Source organism: Vombatus ursinus, unplaced genomic scaffold, assembly GCF_900497805.2.
Source record: "Vombatus ursinus unplaced genomic scaffold, bare-nosed wombat genome assembly UNPS02014772.1, whole genome shotgun sequence".
Classification (NCBI taxonomy): Eukaryota; Metazoa; Chordata; class Mammalia; order Diprotodontia; family Vombatidae; genus Vombatus; species Vombatus ursinus.
Window position 1 is genome coordinate 20,468,414 of NW_020954550.1, and position 19,386 is coordinate 20,487,799.

Below are 19,386 nucleotides of genomic sequence, written 5' to 3' on the forward strand. Positions count from 1 at the left end.
CAACAAACATTGATTAGGTTCTGATATGTGCAAAGTCTTAGTTTAGGCATCAGAGATGCAGGAAAAAAGAACGGCATCAACTGGACTTGGTAACTGATTGGGTGTCATAGGTTAGGGAGAATGAAAATGAGTCCAAGATAACATCAAGAATTTGCACACAGGAGATTGGGTAAAAGGTGGTGCCCCTGAGAAATAATGGAGTTAGAAGGAGGTGAAGGATTTTTGTTTTGGTTTGTTTTGCATAAAATCTAGGTTTTGGATGTTTTGAGCAGGTCATCCAGGCATAGACATCTTATAGGCAACTGGAGATTTCAATCAATTAATCGATAAACATTTGTTAAGCACCTACTATGTGCCAGACACAGTGCTAAGGATACAAAAAGAAGCAAAAAAAAAATCACTGTCCTCAAGGAGCTTGAAATCTAATGGGAGAGACAATATGCAAACAAATACATAGAAAGCAAGCTATATACAGGGCACATAGGAAACAACAAATAGAGGGAATGCACTGGAATTAAGAGAGGTTGGGGACTAGAGCTAGAAAGTGTGGTCTAGAATATACTTCTGGAAATCATCTCTATAGAGATGATAATTAAAGTTGTGGGAATTAATGAGATTACCAAGGGAAAAGGAGTAGATAGAGAAGAGAAGATGTTCAAGGACAGATCCTTAAGGGATTGGCAAAGGAATGAGTAGTAAAGAAAAGGAAGAGAGGGTATGAGATTGAAAAAGGAGAAGACAGGAACAATGGAGTTCCTGAAGTCAAGGAGGAGAGATTATCTAGAATAGAGGTGGGGAACCTGTGGCCTTGAGGCCACGTGTGGTCCTCTAGGTCCTCAAGTGCAGACCTTTGACTGAATCCAGACTTCAGGTTCCTGATCTCAAAGGAAGGAGTGGTTCACAGAAAGGTCAATGAGGATGAATGAGTCTCTTGGATTAGGAGGTTTTAGGGGGTGAGTTTTGAGAGAGAAGTTTCAATAGAGTAGTAAGAATGGAAACCTCAGTGCAAAAGGTAAAAATGGAAGCCTCAATGCAAAAGGCAAAGTAGAGGCATGAAGTAAAAAAGTTGTTTTTTGTTTTGTTTTGTTTTGTTTTTTTCTCCCAAGAAGTCCGGCAATAAAGAAGAGACAGAGAGAAAGATGGTGTAGTAGCTGGGTGGTGGTGGAAGGGGCAAGGGAAATTAGGATTGGGATGACTTGAACACAATTATGGGCATATAGGAAACAGTCAAGGGAGATGGAGAAATTGAAGATGTGTAGAAGAGTGGGTATGGATAATTTCTGGAATCTGTTAAAGCACAGGTAGCTCCTGTTAGGATTTGAAGATTAATCTTAGATTTGCAGCTGCTCCTTCGATTAACTTATAGCAATAATTTCTAGGAAAAAAACCGAATGGAAAAAAAAAATTAGAATCATGTAGGTCCAACTGCTGCCTCTTGGTGGCTTTTGAATTGAATTTGACAGTTGTCCTTTCAGTCTCGTCAAATTTCAGCATGCCAGCTGCTTTGGACATAGCCATCTTTCAGAGCATGTGAAATCAGAGACTCCCAGTCAGACAGCCTTTCATTTAATTCCTTCTCCTTTGGTCAGTTAGATAAAACTGGAATGATATGGAGGAGAAAACTAAGCTTTCTAAACAATTACAGTTAAAGTTTTTAGTAGATTGAAGCCATAATCCTCAAAATAAAGTGGAGCTTAAAACTAATGCCCATTAATTGTAACAAGTCATAGAATCTGTAGACTAACTGGGTTGGAAGACACCTGGCATATTGGGTCCTGACAAAACAGACTGAACAGGCCTGCTTTTTCTTTCCTGATGAGACTCCTTCCATTACTGAAACTTCTGACGTTCTACACCGGTGACTAGATGAGTTACAGTCCACACAATGTCATAGCTCTGTGAGGGGAAACAGGAGGTCGACAATTTATCCTAAGTCCTGAGGTCTCGGTGGGTCCGTGATTTTCTATCGTATCGCCACGCTAGACTTCACTGACTGCTTATAAAGGAAAACTAAACTCCACTCCCATCAAGATCTTGCTTTTTAAGTTAATTAATTTGAATTAATATTTCAGATGCCCAGTCTACTAGAAATGAAAACCTCAACTGCATTTGGCCAGCTCAAACAGATGAATTCTTAATTTGCAAGGTATTTTATTATACCTGTGCTTCATGCTTATCCCTTGCCTTTTACCATAATTTCTCTTTTTGATCACCTTCCCCCCCACCCTCCCAGCCCTCAATCCAGGATGGTATTTTTTTTTTTTTGAAGGACCTGATTGTGAATCTTGAGAGATCTTAAATTTAGATGGGTGGTGGAGGGGAATTTCAGCCCGGATGGGAATCCCTGCCAACGGTAGCTCTCAGCCTTCCACTTACAGGGAATTGCATCATATTTGTTTGTTGGGAGGATTACTACTTACAGGGAAATCGGTGTGGAAACCCTTCTGCTCTGGGAGAGAGTTTGGGACCCACTGGAAGCATTCTGAGCGTCTCTTTGCATGAATGGCAGCAGATCAACCTGTTCATCTGCACAACCCCTTGCTCTGCTGGCTCTGTTATTACCCGGCTGCTGCTGGAGGTCATGCCAACTGCTTAATTACATGGAAAGTTATGAAATTTCCAGGGCACCAGAACATTGTTTGACTGTGTATCCTCAAAGAAAATAAACTTCTTTTTCTCAAGTGGGGGGACATCTGCCAGTAAACTACTGTGTCTATCCAGGGATAATCTATGGCTGAAGGAGAACCTTGATTCACCTTTCCAAAGAGCACCACCGATCCTGAGTACAATAGAGCCATTTTAAAGCCCAAGAGAGATTACATCTGAGTGCTTCAAGTCAGACTTTTCCTTTCATTGAACGTAAACAATAAAATCTCTCCAAGAAGCCTTTCCTGCTTCACTTAGAAACAGAGGACTACATTCTCACTGTGAACAGCCCTATAAAACCCTGAGTTTCATTTAAAAAAAAAAAAAAGTGTTTTCATTAAGGGCATGATAATGTGGACCTAAATTTTCCCACAATGCTCTGGTCCACAGAGAAAGGGATCTGAGGAGCAAGAGTTGTGCCCAGGGGAAACCGAGGCTGGGGGGGGTGAATCTGACTTGGGGTTCATTCAGCCTGCCACAACTTGGGAGTACACAGGCATCTGGGTTTCCCATGGTGCAGTTGTTCTGTCTGCTTGCATGCTGGGAAAGAACAAACACTGTAAAAGTTTTTACCCCATTTGGAAAAGAGTAATGAAAACAGAGCCTTAGACATTCTCCTGAACAGTTCTTTCTCATGAGGCATTAACTGCACTTTCTACAGGAAACAGCTTGCCCAGTGCAGAGGGTGGGGCCCTCTCTTATTTCTCTAAACACTTTGGGTGGGGGGGAAGGATAAGGCACAAATACCAAATGTTAGCTTTAACCCTCAAAGTCCAAAAAGTCTAGGTTAACGAAAGGTCACTTTGAAACATACTGTAACGTGTAGGACTATGCTCAGACATCTGGTCATCTCCTGTCCTTGCAGAGGTAGAGTGTGTCTGTCTGTCTGTCCCTCCTAAGAAAAGCTGAACGACTGGGGGGAAAGGGCTTGAATATTCAAAGTTATCATGACCTGTAACTGATTAAGTGGTAGGTGGTGTTGGTCAGGGCACTAGGTTAAATATTGAAAAAAAGGTTCTCTCTCTGGGCTGCTGCTTCTTTCTGGAAGCTAATTTAGACCATATCAAAGTTTTGTTTTCTCTCTGTGTGTGTGTGTGTGTGTGTGTAAAAGAAGGCATCCTAGTGCCATTGTGCTATAAATCCTGTCTGATCCAACCTTCAAATATTTATGTAAACTGAAATATGTCTGGAAAGAAGTCAAAACAAAACAAATATGCCACACAGCCTCCTCATTCCGGCTTGTCCCTCCTCCCTCATTTACATGCATGCTTAAGCTTCTCCAACTGGCTCCCAACTGTTAGGGGGGTGGTTAATTAGTGATAATTGCTGAGACGATTCCTTTGAGTGCGCTGATGGCCTCCTGCCTTGCCAACCAATTTAGTCTGCAGCTTTCGGCAGTTGTGAAATGCATTAACAGCATTTTTTTTTTTTTTATTGTGGCAGATAAGTGTGATTGGGTTAGCCTCCCTATGACTCGCTGTTGAAACAATTATGGCCTTTTAAATATACCTGTGAGTCACAGCCTCTGTGACTGAACTCAGAGTTTACTCTTGAACCCCTCCTGGTTAGAATGGGCTTTTCCCCCTTTTGGGGAGCACTGTGTTGTGCTTGGTAGGGCTGGGCTGGGATGTGCCTGCCTTTGATATGAAGCTGTCTGCTAATAACAATGTATGTCACTTTCAGATCTAAGCACCACTGGGATCCCATCATCTATCTTTTGGCTTGTGGAACTATACAATTAGAAAGAGAAGAAGGACACTTGGGCAATGACTATGGCTTCATATTCCAGGTTTATGAAACCCCAAGGAAGGCGCTGCTCACCAGTGTGAATTTGTTTAAATGTTCCTTAAAGGACTTCATCCTGACCCTGAGTCTGGCACGCAGGAAATGAGCTGATACCTGGTCTTGCCCTCAGGTAGCCTATGTCTAACTGGGGAAAAGGAGCAGATGTAAACCAAAGAGCATGTGACTCACTGGGGTTTACAAGCATGGAGGTATGAGAGCCTGGAAAGTGAGCAAGTTAAAAGGCAGGGAGAATTGCTGGAGGAATGGAAGTCAATCGAATAGGGCTGTGATGAGGCATTCTGGAGAATGTTCCTTACACCTTTTTCTACCAGACCCCCATTCAATCCCTGTCAGTGCTTACCACTACAGGATGTTAGAGCTGGACGATAGATTATCTGGTCTAAGTCCTTTATTTTAAAAATGAAGAAATGGAGGTCTAGATTGATGAAGTGACTTGCCCAAGGTTTCGGGTAGTAAATTGTAGTTAAAGGCAGCTATGTAAACTGAAATATGTCTGGAAAGAAGTCAAAATGAAACAAATATGCAACCCAGCCTCTTCATTCCGGCTTGTCCCTCATTTACATGCGTATTTAACCTTCTCCAACTGGCTCCCAACTGTTAGGGGGGTGGGTAGGGTGTTAGACTTAGAGTCTGGAAGACCAAAATTTGAATCCGGCCTCAGACACTCATTAACTGTGGGACCCTGGTGAAGTCACTTAACCCTGCTTGCCTCAGTTTCCTCATCTATAAAATGAGTTGAAGGAAATGGCAAACCACTCCCAGTATCTTTGCCAAGATAACCCTGCAAAGGGATCACAAAAAGTTTAACATGACTGAAAACCACTGAACAACAACAACTTACACTTACTAGCTATGTGACCTTGAGCAAGTCACTCAATGTCTCTCAGCCTCAGATTCCTCATCTGTAAAATGGGGATAATAATAGCACCTACCTTCCAGGGTTGTTGTGAGGCTTAAATGACATACCATATGTAAGGTGTTTTGCAAACCTTGAAGTGTTATATAGATACTAACCAGCAGCAGTAGCAGAGAGGGTGGTGGTAGTTGAGCCAGGATTCACACCCTGGTGTGCTTTTTCTGGTCCACTCTTACTTAACACTACCACACTTAATTAGCCTGCTTGGGGACCTAGCCTATATTAAATTCTCACTGGTCACACCTTTCATCTTCCTGTGCATTAAACAGTTGGAGCTAGTCTGGAAAGACTTGATAGACGAGGGAGTTGAACAGAATTTTGAAGAAGGGGAGGAGCTTGGTTTGGTAGAAAGGAGGTGGGAAGGATGCTGGAGGTGGGAAGACTGGCATGTGCTTCAGGTGAGACACATGGAGGGGGTGGCAAACTATTGGAGCAGAGCCAGTGAGCTGCAGGCCAGTTGAGAAAGTCTGCGGTGGAGGGCAGGAATGTGGAGAATCTTTATTTGGATGTCAGCAAACCTTCAGTTTTCCAAGCAGTGGAGGCTTGTGCTCGCAAGGAATGACACTTTCAAGATAATTCTTGCTGCTGAGTCTAGGATAATTTGATAGGGGTGGGGAAAGGAGAAGAGCCAGAAGGGAGAAGCCTGTCACCTTCAGTAGTTCAGATGCAAGGGAAGGAAAGCCTAAAGGAAACCACGTGACATTTTTAGGTATACCTCAGTTTAGTGAGGGGCAGTCAGGAAAGCAGAGCAAGTACTCAGCCTCTCTAAAATCCAACAAACATAGCAAAGAATTTATTATCAGACAGAAAACATTTTACCTTTTTGTTTTTCAGCTGTGATTTTTCCACCATGTGCTCATATATTCAATAGCTGAACAATCAACCAGTCAATCAACAAGCATTCATTAAGATTCTACTATATTCCTAACTCTACGCTAGGTATTGAAAATGCAAAGAAAGACAAAAATGAAACTCAAAGAGCTTCCATTCTATTGTGGGAGACATTATTTGTCAGAAAAAAGTTCCTTTTTTTTAATCTTTTCCTGAAATTTGTAAGGCCTTAAGGAGAGTTGCATGGTATGGATGGACCTATGAGGAAGCTGAGGCCCAGAAATGCAGAAAGAGCTACTGCTGGGGGGAGGCAGGTCTCTGCCAGATCTCTTTATTCCGAGTCTGGTGTCTCTTTCATCGTACCACGCAAACGGCGTACCTTGCTCTCCCTCAAAATGTTCCTTGGTATCACTATCAGATTCTGAATCCTGGGTGGAGTGAAGCACTGGCATGACCTAGGACCTGATCTCCTCCTTGGTTGGTCCTATTTCTTATCCTTAGAATCTCTTTATATTTCTATATGTGTTGTATTTACTTGCCTGTGTACGTGTTGGTTTCCCCAGTAGAAGGTAAGCCCCTTGAGGGCAGGGAATGTTTTACTTTGGTCACTGTACACCCAGTAGCCGGCAAAGTGCGTGAGGGAGGAGGCACTTAAATGCTTCTTGAATTGAACCAGAATTTTATACAAAAAAACTTCACTTTCATTTTCTGCCAGTAAAATTAAGACAAAAACAAATAGCTAGCTAGCACTTATATCATTCTTTAAGGTTTATAAATCACTTTACCTATATTATCCTACTTGATCTTATTTAGAAATCTAAGCAAGTGACTCTGAGAATTAGAGCGAAAACCCACTTTCCCTTTAAATTAAACAATTGCCTCAAGGCTCTTTTTCCCCCTTAGTTAATGAAGTTCTATTCTCCACAGAAATCCTTCTCTGATGCTTCAATAAGGTGTGGAGGTGACCCTGGCTTCTTGAAGGCTATGTCAATGGACCACAAGCTCCGACAGGGCCTACCAAGCTGGCAAAGTTCCCAGGAGGGACAGGGTGATAAACTGAGCCTGGTTAAGTGTGGCAGGTGACTGTCTTGAAGTGCAGCTTGTGGGGAAGCAAGAATAGACATCTCTAGTGTCTCCTCCCCCTCCCCTCCCCTCCCCTCCCCTAAGGGAGACTTTAAGAAGCAAGATGTTGGGGCCAGGGGCAAGCTACTCCACTTTCTTCAGAAAGAGGGAGTACAGTGCTAGAATTATATCTGCCCCCTGAAATATTGTTAGACTAGGGGAAATAACTTCAAGATTCAAACTAAACTCCTGATCTCTGTTCATTAATAAAGAAAAAATGGCACCAAGCTCTATATTCAAAGTTTGACCCCTTTCCCACCAGATACCAGTTCCACAGTGTGCATACATAGTAAACAGCAAGGAAATCCATTTATTCAAGTTAATAGCAAAACAGAAATCAGAGAAAGTATACATTTGAAAATATATACCAGATAGTACAGATGGAATGAGGTCTCCCTTTTGGAGTGAGATAACTCAATTCAACCAAAAGAGAGAGTCCTAGATTTTAGGTGGAATAGCTATCTTCTCTCCCTTGAAGCTGGAAGCCAGAAGAACCCAAAGAGACTAAAGAGATGGAATCTCTCTTCTCTTCTGCTCTTTCCAACTCTGCCCTGTCCCCTCCCCTTCCCCACCCCCAACCTCCCCAGGCACAAGGCATTGATCTCCACCAATGAGAAGAGAATCTCCCACCAATGGATTTTGGGGCTTGGTTTACATAAATATGGAGGAACTCACCATCAGAAGATTGGGCTTTCAGATTGTGATTTTTTTAGGCCATGGAATGACTGGAGAGTGACATGACTATAGCAGTATTTCATTTATCTATCTATTGAACAAGAAAGTCTTTATTTACAAGACAGAAGATAAATAGCATCAACACAGAACAGACCACTGGGAGTTACAAGGCAGTGTGTCAAACTACCCATGTGGGACACTCGATGGCCAGTGTCCATATATCCAAGGAGGAGAAAGTCATGGACTAATAAGAACCAGTAAGGTTCTTAGAGCTAACCGGGAAAGAGGAATTTGTAACAAAATCAATAGTAAATGGCCATGATTACATTGAATTTCTAATGAAGACAACAGCTGGTTCCTTTCCTTCCAAGCAAGGAAAAGGGCTTTGCTAAATATTTGAAACATGATCTGCCACCCACCCCAATTTTCAAAGCAACTAAATCCTTAAAGCTTATGAACTAAAGTTTATGAACTAAAGCTTATGAACTTATTTGTGTGGTTTTTTAATGTTAGTATTAAACCAATTTCTGCTATTTATGATTTTCTTATGCTAACATTACATTAACTTTTTTCATTTGGTGGTCTGGCCTGGGAAAAGGAAAGAGCATTTGTCAGGATGGCACACAAAGTGGATGAGCTAGATGCAGCAACTCCAAAATTGACTGGAGAAGATGTCGTGGAATACTCTAAGCCCTCCATAAGACAATAGGTATGTCAGAGTGTTTTCAGGCACAACAAGGAAATTGATAGGCTAGTTTCTTCATAAAAAGAACTAAGTCAATGAAAATCAAAGGGGGTGAATGGAAGAGAGAAGGAAAAAATGGCTTGAAATAGTATCCTACAAGCCAATTACATGGTCCTGCTGAGCATGGCAAGGAGAAGAGATGATGGAAGCAAGGTGATTAGGGAACCAGAACCTTAAAGGAGCTATTCTTTGTTTCTACTTCAGTGGTCATAACACTTGAATTTTGCTTTGCGGTTTGGTGAATATTAATGAATGAAAGAAGAGATGCCAGGCAAAAGGGTGAGGGGGGGAGGGGAGTTTTAAGCCCTCCATCCTTAAGCCTTGTGGGCTCTGAATTGGTGAATCCATGACAAGGTTTTTTATCTAGAACTATGAAGGATTCTTTAGAAAACATATGATGGAATCAGGTCTTTGCCAATATAATTAATAAATTAATGGAGGGGGAAAACCAGCCTCTGGGCATGGCAGTGATGCCTCAAAAGATGAAAACATAAGGAATTTTCATAACCAGTAAATCTATTTGTATATACCTATGCCTGCAAAAGGGGAAGAACTATTGACCTCAGTAGAGACTGACCTTTTCCATGATCCAGAAAAACTCCAGTTTGTTGATTTCTCCATCTCCGTCTCCATCTTGATCAGCTTCATCAATTATTTCCTGCAGTTCCTCATCAATGAGGTTTTCCCCTAGCTCTCCGGTCACAAGTTTTAAGTTCTTGAAGGAGATTTTTTTTTCCAGTAACAACATCATCCAAGAGACTGAAAGCCAGCTTTCATAATTTCTTCTTTGGCATCTTTTCAGCCATTTTTTGGGTCACGACAGTCATGAAGTCACTGAAATTGATTTTTCCATCCCCTCCTGTTCAATGTCAGCTATCATTTTATCAATCTCTTTTTTGTGGAGTTGGAAGCCCAGAGCTCTCATGGTCACCTTGAGTTCCTTAACATCTATTGTCCCTGTTTCATCTGTATCAAAGCAATCAAATGCTTCTCAAACATCTTGTTTCTGGTCCTCTGCGAGCTCAGGTTTGGATTCCATCTTCTTTGTTGTAGGGGCAAGAGTTCAGATTTAGCTTCTGATGGAATAGGCCAAGCCTCAGCTCCAGAAGGCTAACAGACTGACACTGAGTCTCAAAGCTCCTCAGGTGTTAACTAAACCCGTCGCCCCACCTCCTCTGTTTCCTTGGTTCCACTCAGGCTCTGCCCCCTCCTGTAGACACTCACACAGAACCCTGTCCCCCACAAACCCTGCTCTCTTCCCCCTTTTTGTGACTGCTGCCACTATACCTGGAGCTCAAGAGCAGGCTAAAACAGTACATTAACAAGATGCATTTGTGCAGCATGGATTGGAGATAAGAAAATGGACAGGGAGTAAGACCCATATGGAAGTTATTGTAGCAAGCCAGATGTGAAATGATAAGGACAAGAGGGTAGTGGCAGTGGTATTTCAAAAAAAGGGGTTGGATGGAAGAGACATAGTGAAGAATAAGTGATACAAGTTCTGTGTCCATTTGGGTATAAGAGTAAAGCCGTAAGAACAATCAAAGACATTTTGAACATACACAGCTGGAGAATGGTGGAATGGTCACTAGACATTTTTGTTGGTAGAAAACTCATGAGTGTGTTTTTAGATACGTTGAGGTAATGGTGGCACATTCAAAGGAATGCATTGCAGGAGGAAGAAGAGATGAGAGCTTAGACACAAAAAAAGACTACAGATAAAGATTTAGGAATCTTTTGTATGGTGGATAGGTTAAAGCCAGAAAGTATGAAGACAGAACAGAGGGCCAACAATTGAAATCCTTCCAAGATGTCCACATTTAGGGTGTGAAAGGAAAAAGAGACTTTGAACAGGAGATTTAAGACATTAGCTTTAGCTGTAGCCTGGATTTGAGAACATTTCAAAATAAGGGACTGATCAACAATGTTCAACACTGCTGAGAGGTCAAAAGAAATGAAGACCAAGAAGATTCATTGGTTCAGGAAGGACCTTCAAGAATATAACTTCAATTTATTGTTTCATATTGAATCCTCTCATATGTGCTGCTGTGTATATGGAAATGTTCTTTTTTCTTTTCTTTTCCTATTTTGTATTTAAGTTTAAATTGAATAAAAAATTTAAAAAAAAGAATACAACTTCAGTTGAATTATGGGACTTAAGTCAGATCGCTGGGGGAAGAGTGTTGAGGGATAAGTAGGGTTGACGAAAGTTTGACTATGAAAGAAGCAGAATCGACTGGTAACTAGAGGGATTAGATGGGTCATGTGAAAGTTATTGTCTTTTTCCCAAGGTAGGATAGCACTTTTGAAGACAGAGGAAAGAAACCAGTGAAAAGACAAGTTGGAAGATGTTGAAGAGAAAAAGTCATTAAAATTAAGGAAGTAAAAACTCAGATTTCAGATGGAAGGGTTGATTTTGGAGTAGACACTTTTTCCTTTCGGCAAGGAGAAAGGAAGGGAAAAATGGTTGTAGAAACAGAGACATTTTCAGTCTTAATCCATTTGGCCCAAGGTTACCCATTGTGGTACATCTAACCAGAATTTTCTGTAACTCTTCAGCAGACCCAGTCAAAGAAAAACTTGGGTTAACATAGGCATCTTTGAAAAATACTTGCAGAAATGACCATCACAAAATGTACTTGTAGAGAGCAACATAAACTAAAGCTTGGAACTTCACATTCTTGCTAGCATCCCGTGCTCCTCTCCTGCAGTCCCTGATGATATAAAGCTTTCTATGGTATATGACTTTCCTGGTTATTTGGTAGACAAAATGTCACTTTCTACAACATTGGGTAACAAAGGTGCTTAAGTATGCTAAAACCTGAGAATTGAATGAGGTAATGTGTGTGAAAAGTGCTTGTAAACTGTAAAGTGTTATACAAATATTATTATTACTTGAAAGGAAAGGGCAAAGAGGAACAAAAATGAGAATAGACTAGACTGTTAGGGACCCAAAAGAAAAGTTTTAGATTCAGCAGGGGTGGGGGCTAGGGGGAGAGAGAGAGACAGAGAGACAGAGACAGAGGGAGAGACAGACAGATAGAGAATAAGGAGTCATAGAGAAAGGGGAGTTAGGTGGCACAGTGGATAGAACTCTGGCCCTAAAGTCAGGAAGACTTGAGTTCAAACCTAGCCTCAGACACTTAATGAGTTGTGTGACCTTGGGCAAGTCACTTAACCTCAGTTTCCTCACCTGTAAAAGGGGAGTAATGATAGCACTTATCTCTCAGGATTGTTTTGAGGATACAATAAGAGTATATGTAAGGTGTTTTGCAAACTATAAATATCAGCTATTATTATTAAAAAGTAACCTGGATATAAATTGAAGGAGGAGAAAGAATTCCCCCATTGGTTAGAATGGGGAAATAATCAACTTTGAGCCCCAAGGTGTGCAAGGCGGCAGGTGCTAAGAAAGTAAGACAAAGTCCCTGCCTTCAAGGAGCATATAGTATGGGTGGGGAAACAAGAAATGGACACTTTAGCAAAGGATGATGTGAGACGATGTATACTAAGTGCCAAATGAGTGATACAAAGAGTAAGTAGTGTCGAATGTCAGAGGAAGGAGGCTGGAATGAGTAGTTTTCACACCAGAAGTAGGATCTCATCTGGACCTTAAACATTAGGTAGGAATTAGAAAAGTGGATAGTATAGAAAGTGTTTCAAGTAGAATGCACATCATGAGTAAGAGAAGAGTTCCTGAAGAGGAAAGAGTTCCTGAGATGGTAAGACAAGTCCACGAGGGGGTAAGCAGACCAGACTGGCTGGAAGAGAGATGTAGGGGCTTAATAAATCATTGGTGGTTGCTTGATGATTGACTTTTACCACAAAGCCTGTTGGATTTCCCTGGGAGAAAGGATCTGAGCGTGCTCATTAACATTTAACAATAACTCTTCCCTGATGAAACAAAGATGCAAATGAGATGTATTGAGGCGCTATCACACCACATCAACTTTAGGATTAATTTTATTTTATGTTTTTCTTCCAATCTCTTAAAAAAAGATTTTTGTGATCTTTAGTTTCCATTGTCAGGCTAAGCTCATTGTTATACCTTACCATAATTTCATGCTACTTTACCATGTTCTTATTTTGTTTACTCCATATTCTGCATATTTCTTCTCTAACTATATATTGATTTGTGAGTTCCCTGTTCATCCACCTTGATAGCTTCAGACAAATCCCATCCCCCACTTTGAAATTGTTTCCGTCTAGTGTCTTTAGAATTATGTACTTGAACATTTTTTATACCCACATAAATACTTTTCCTGAAGTATTTTGTCCCATGGGATCCTATTTGTCTTTCTTCTAGATGCTTTTAAATCTGATTTCTAAAATTTTGGATGCATGTCAGACCTAAAAAGGATTGACAATGATTATGACATCTTGGGCAAGAAACTGAAGATGATCAGGGTACAAATTGGATTTTCCTCAGTGTTACCCATTTTTAGGTTCCTTCTGGAAAAAAAAAATTGTATTTGCCTACATGAATCACCCGAAGTGGCCATTTGCTATCCGTTTAGATAAGTCTTGGGAGGTTCTTTTATATCTTGAGAACATTCCATGGGAAGAAAACATACTACTCCATTGTGTTATCAGTTAAGCAGGCAATCACCAAATACTTTTCTCTTCTTCCTCTGACCCTTAGTGAATGATCTCTCACCCGATAGATACCATTCTTTGGAGAACAAACATCTTTCTCAGGATATTCATATCCTTTTTCTTCAGGAAGAGCCTCAAATTTGTTTTTAAATTCTAATTGTACAGCTGTCCCTTTCTTCCTTTTTCCCTGTATAACATTCTTCCATTCTCTTAATACCCTGACAAAGATTCAGTCTCCCCTCTTCCGTGGTAAGGTCCATTTTCCCCTCTCCATTGAAGCCTTGCATCTTTTTCCTTTTTTGGAATATTTCCTCCCTCCTAACAAACGTGAGTGTGGGGAGGTATTCTTTGAGCCTTTTCACATTCTACCCCAGGAAGGAGGTCAACCTACACTTGGAACATAGATAACTGTGGTAAGATTACAAATGTCATACACTTCAGGAAAGGCACTGTACAATTTCTCTTGCTCTCTCTGGCTGAGATTTTAAGCCTTTAAAAAAAATAAAGTAGAAAAAAACTACTTGTGGATATTCACATCTAAACCCTAAGCGCCTGGTCAAAACTTTCATATCAAGTTATTTCCTCTTGATAGTGATAGATGTAATGATATTCCCTTCCATAATCTCAACAATTCCACATTCACACCCACCAGGCAGGAAATAGACATTTATTATTATGTGACAGGCGCTGTGGTAATCCCTGAGGATACAAATACAAACAAAAAGAAATCCAATTCTTCACTAACCTCTTTTCTGTTTCACCATTTGGCCCCATTCCCCCCCCCATCCACTCTATCAATTTATTTTACCCTCTCATTGTTCCACTTACCTTGACTTGCCTTGCCAACTACCTTCTTCTTCTTCTTGAGTATCCTTTTCAGCTTCTACTCCCTAATTCTCCTTGAGCTTCCTTAATACTTCTTGAACCCTTTGCCTTAATCATCCTTGATCCCCTTCCTCTGGACCAGTAATTGGTTCTGGAAATTGTTCTTTTTCAGATTTTTCTTAATTTCTTCCAAATTTTACCAAATTTCTTCTCCCCAAATTCAACCTTTGACCTGCTTCACTAATCTAAATCCCTCCAAGTCAACCACATGATTCCTTTCTCTTTCAAATTAAGCTTACATCCTCCTATCCTCTCCTGCTACTTTACCCTGAACCTCCTTCCACAGAAGTCCTATTTTCTAAGGACTTGTGATGAGGATAGCATGAGATGCTCGATCTCATTAAAATCATCTGTTCTTGGACAATAACTCTCCTTCAGATTATTACTTAAGGTTTTATTGAAGAATCAGATCTTACATTATATACAGTATTCTATTGTAACTTTAATTTGACATCATTCCATATCATATCTTATTGATTTGTGTACATATTTTATGCCTCATCCTTGAATGTAAACTCCTGGAGGATAGGGGTTGTATTGATTTTTTAATCTATATATCTCTAGCCACCAAGCACAGAGTTTTGTGCATAATAGGTACTTACTAACTCTATATTTAATTGAATTAAAGTGGACAGAGATAAGGTTAGAAAGACAATTGGGGAAGTAAAAGAATATGGAGGAAGTAGAGGGAGTGAAGGGGACTTCTATGGATGGGGACTAGTAAAGTAGGGTTACTCAGGCTATTGGGGTGTGCATAAACTACAGACTGGAATCAATTGAATTAGACCTGGTAAAGCATACAGAAGTAACCTAATTTTTACATTTATTAGGAGAGTTGAGGGAGAGTTCTGTTATTGACTAGGGATTTGGTAAGGAGGATGAAGTAGCAGTATGTTGAAGTAGGGGAAAATGAGGAAAGAATAAACAGGCTTCTCTCAAGAGGAAAGAAAGACTTGAGCTAGAAAGGAGGTGGCCTCAGGTGGCTGGATGCCAAAGACCTTCAGCACTGAGAAATTTATAAGTGAAACATAACAGCCTTTTAGCCTGGACAAGGTTGGACTACAAAATTTTATTATGCCTGTAACTTGTCTTCCCATGCACACTCTAGTTTGTTCTAGTAGAAACCCCCCTGCCTGTAGTCAGCCCAGTTACTGCCGCAATATAAACACACTCAGTCTGTGTTTGAACTGTGTCTGAGGTTGTTGCTGAGTCACTACAAATGGCTATGAAGGACATATGGGTGAGGATTTGGAGGGGATGGTCAAAGCCCAAGAAGCAGATTTCTTTTTCTCTTCTCTCCTGCCTATAGCCACTCCAAGCCCTGGGAAGAAGTTTTATCAAAAGCATGCACACAGTGCATTGATATGCTGGCCTGAGGCAACTCCTCATGAGGAAGAGGCTGGGGAGCTCCCATCTGGAGGGTCTTAATTATGTGTAATGGAAATGCCTCGGAAAGTCTTTGGAGCATTCATAGACTTTCTGTAACTGGGTCTGGTCTGCTAATCGTGTGGTGATTGGCATCCTCTTTGACTGCTGCAACTGCAGAACTATAACTGGGGGTACCTTCAAAAGGCCTTCGTCAGCCTCTCTTGCTTAGTTCTTTTCTCTTAGTTTGATTCCTTCACTGACAGAATCTAATAAAAGACAATGTCATAAGGGGAGAAACCTTCAGCTCTCTCCTCTCCATGGCTGCCATGTAGTCAAATGAAAACGGACCTCAGTTCTCTGCCTAAGTGTTTGTTCATTTTACGTGCGGGGGGAATCTATGACCTTGTGGGTTTTGGAAGATGAGGATACAAAGTCATCTTGAAGTCTGAGTGGAAACCATGCCAGGTTTTTGCAGCCAATCCATTATGGATGCCCCAAGAAAGAGGAGAGAGGACTCATCTGGTAGGGCTGCCGCATTTGGAAGTGATCTTGGTGGGACCAATGCCGTGTAGAAATTGTGTTCAATCTGAGCCCACTTATCCCAGAGACTGATAGTAGAGGAAGATTGTGACACTGAGGAGCTAGAGAGAAATAGTTGTAATTTTTTCTTGCTTTATCTTCAAAGTAAATATGCCTTTGTAAAGGCTGCTTGTTATTAATTGGCTATACAGAACTAGGACTCTGCTCACCAGCACCTAACACTGTGGGGGGGGGAAGGGGGAGAACCTCACAATACTGGGGATTTGAGCCAATAACATTAAAGAAGAAGCACCCAACCCCTCAGGAACACTGCCTATGACTCAAAAGGGGAGATACAGTAGTCTGACTCTGGGATAATAAGGCCAGAGAAATAACTTGTTATCAGTCATTAGGGTAGTTAGGCATCTCTGGAGAAAGTGAATTTGCGTTGAAAGGAAGAGGCTATACATTTGGAAACCCGTAGGGACATATATGTGGATGTAACTAGTATAGCCTTTAATGTAGATTTGAAGGACCAATTTTGGATTGGATCTATGGAGATCAGATTCTATACCATGCTAAGGCAGGGTATTCATCCTGGCCACCCTGAAGAGAGCAGAGAACAAGTGGGTCCTAGAACTAATCCCCATAGAGTGATCTCAAATTTGGGGGAAGATGTAATATCATAGATTTAGAGAGGAAAAACATCTAACATAACCTCTTCTTTTAACAGGTGAGGAAACTGAGGTGCAACTCTAATGAATTCATAAGATCTTATTAACAAATAAGTTTAAAACATAAATCAATAACTTAACTGGGCACACCCATTCTAGCTTTCATAGAAGTCAAATGACATGCCCAGGATCACACTGGTAGTAAATGCCAGGGCCAGCATTTGAACCCATGTCATCTGATTTCAAATCCAGTGTTCTTTTTACTGTGCACCAGTCTTGAGCTCTCTAATGCTCAAAAAAGTGCATTCTGGTCTCTCCACAGTCTCTTCAGAAAATTAGGAGGATGCTCAGGAAGGAGTCAAGGGACCCAAAGCAATGGACAGTCTGATCTTATGAGTGACTGGATCCCTGATATCTTCAAATACCTGATTAGAGTGATCCTGTGCCCCTCACCAAGTCTTTTCTCCTTCAGGATGAACTTTCCCATTTGTTTTAATTCTGTGACATGGTTTTGAGTTCCCTTCACCATCTTAATCACTTTCCTTTGAATGTGGTATGGTTAGTCAGTGCCATGCCTCAAACATGACTCCTAGGATTCAATATATTGAATGTGGTTTGAAAGTAAAAGACACACTATAGCCTATCTTGTTCTAGATACTATACTTCTATTAAGGTAGGCCAAGTGCATTTTTTCAGGGTGCGTTGTTCTGCTCTACAACCCAACCTTCCCTGGGTTCCCATCGAGCAGAGTTTTTCTTTCAAGCTACTACTTTTGGCAGACAGCTTTAGAAGTGGGACCTTGATGACCTCAGCAGTGTACAGACTCCAGCTGCAGAAAATGAATCAATTCTGCATGAAGAAGCAAGGTGTGCCAGACACCAGCTGGAGGGAAGAAAGAGAGATAGATGAGTCAGGCAACTTTCGGGGAAACCTTAGGTGTTTGTTGGGAGTATCTCAAGCTTTCATTTTGTCAGGTTTGAGAAGTTTAATTCCCAGCTTACTAATTAAGCTTGTAAATTGTAATCACAAAAGTTATTTCACAACTAGTTCTTTAGATCTGGAAGGGCTTCTTTTAATCAACACTCAATAGTATTTCCACTTAGGGCAAGGCTGGAAGTAGCCCCTAAGCTCCTGAAGTACTAAACCAGGCTGGTATGGGGACACTGCCACCATCATGAGCCTGGGAATGGGAAGCTTATGGGCAATAGGGAGAGGAAAGTGGACCACACCGACCTGTGGCAACATAGCAGGCTGCAAGCTAATAAGGACTGCACTCATTGTCTTTAACAGTCCCCCGTTATGGTGGGTATGGTGATGGCAGCACATTTAGTTCCAAAGCCAGTTATCATAGAGAAAGACAGAAGAGATCAGTCAATCAACAAATGCCTCTTTAACATCAATTCTGCACAAAACACTGTGACAAAAACGGGTCCAACAGATTTTCAAGACAACAGCAATTATCTTCTGTATATTTGGTGTTTTAGAAAAGCTGCCAAATTTGTTTCTTGAAATTAAGGACAGACTCACAATGCCTGACAATTTAAAACAACAAAACATCTAAGCGAAAGATCTCATTTCACCTTGGCTACATACACCAACAAAGAGGCCACATGATGAAGGAGAAAAGCTTGTATTTGGAGACTGGAAACCCACATTTTCATTATAACTCTGCCAAAAATTAGCTGTGTGACTATGTGACAACTTAACTTCTCTGGGTTTCCTTTCCCTTAATTGTTAAATGAGATGGGGCAACATGGCCTTTAGAGTCCCATTTCAGCTGTAATCCCTCTGATTCCACGCACTGCTGTGTGTTTCAGTAGAAAGAATATATTCAGTATCAAGGAAATTGTCACTGTATTCTACCCTCCCCCACCCTATTGGGCAAGATCTCTATCCTTTTATAATAATGGAAGAAAAGAGAGGGATAGGGAAGAAGATGTGATAGATTTTACAATTAATTTTTTCTGTATTTGACAAATAATCACCAAACTTGACCATTTCCATATTACACAAAAGAACAGAAAAAGAAGATTGTACATGAAACCAGAAATTTCCGTTATGTACAGTTATGGATGTCCATAGAGGGCAGCAACCAGGATCTAGAGGAAACCTGAACGGAGGAGAGGTGGTAGCTGAGTGATAATGGCACAGGGAGGGCCTAAAAGAGGCAGTAGGAGGCAAGGACTGTGCTTGCTTCTTCTCCCTTGTGTGCAGAGTGTATGAGAGAAGGGGTGGCATATACGGAGGGTGGTGAGAGATGTTGTGTATTCAGGAGAAAGTTAGGTTTTAGGGCATACCAGGAGATATCATCTGTGAGGAGGAAGGGGAAAGAGATCTAGATTCAAACATGAGGGAAGGGAGGGAAAGAATAATTATTTATTAAGTACCCTCTATGGGCCAGGTGTTTTATAAATCTCTTATTTAATCCTTACAACAACCCTGGGAGGTAGGTACTATTATGATCCCCATTTTACAGTTGAGTAAACTGAGACAAACAGAGATTAAGTGACTTACCCAGGATCATAAAACTAGTAAATGTGCAAGGCCAGCTTTGAACTCAGCTCTGTTCCTCACACCACACCCAACAATATCCACTGAGCCAC

General features: G+C 41.0%; 1 pseudogene; it reads right to left on the reverse strand.

The window, feature by feature from the left end:
* Positions 1–9,303: 9,303 nt before the first annotated feature.
* Positions 9,304–9,801, reverse strand: LOC114044082 (annotated as a pseudogene).
* Between the last annotated feature and the right edge of the window lie 9,585 nt (positions 9,802–19,386).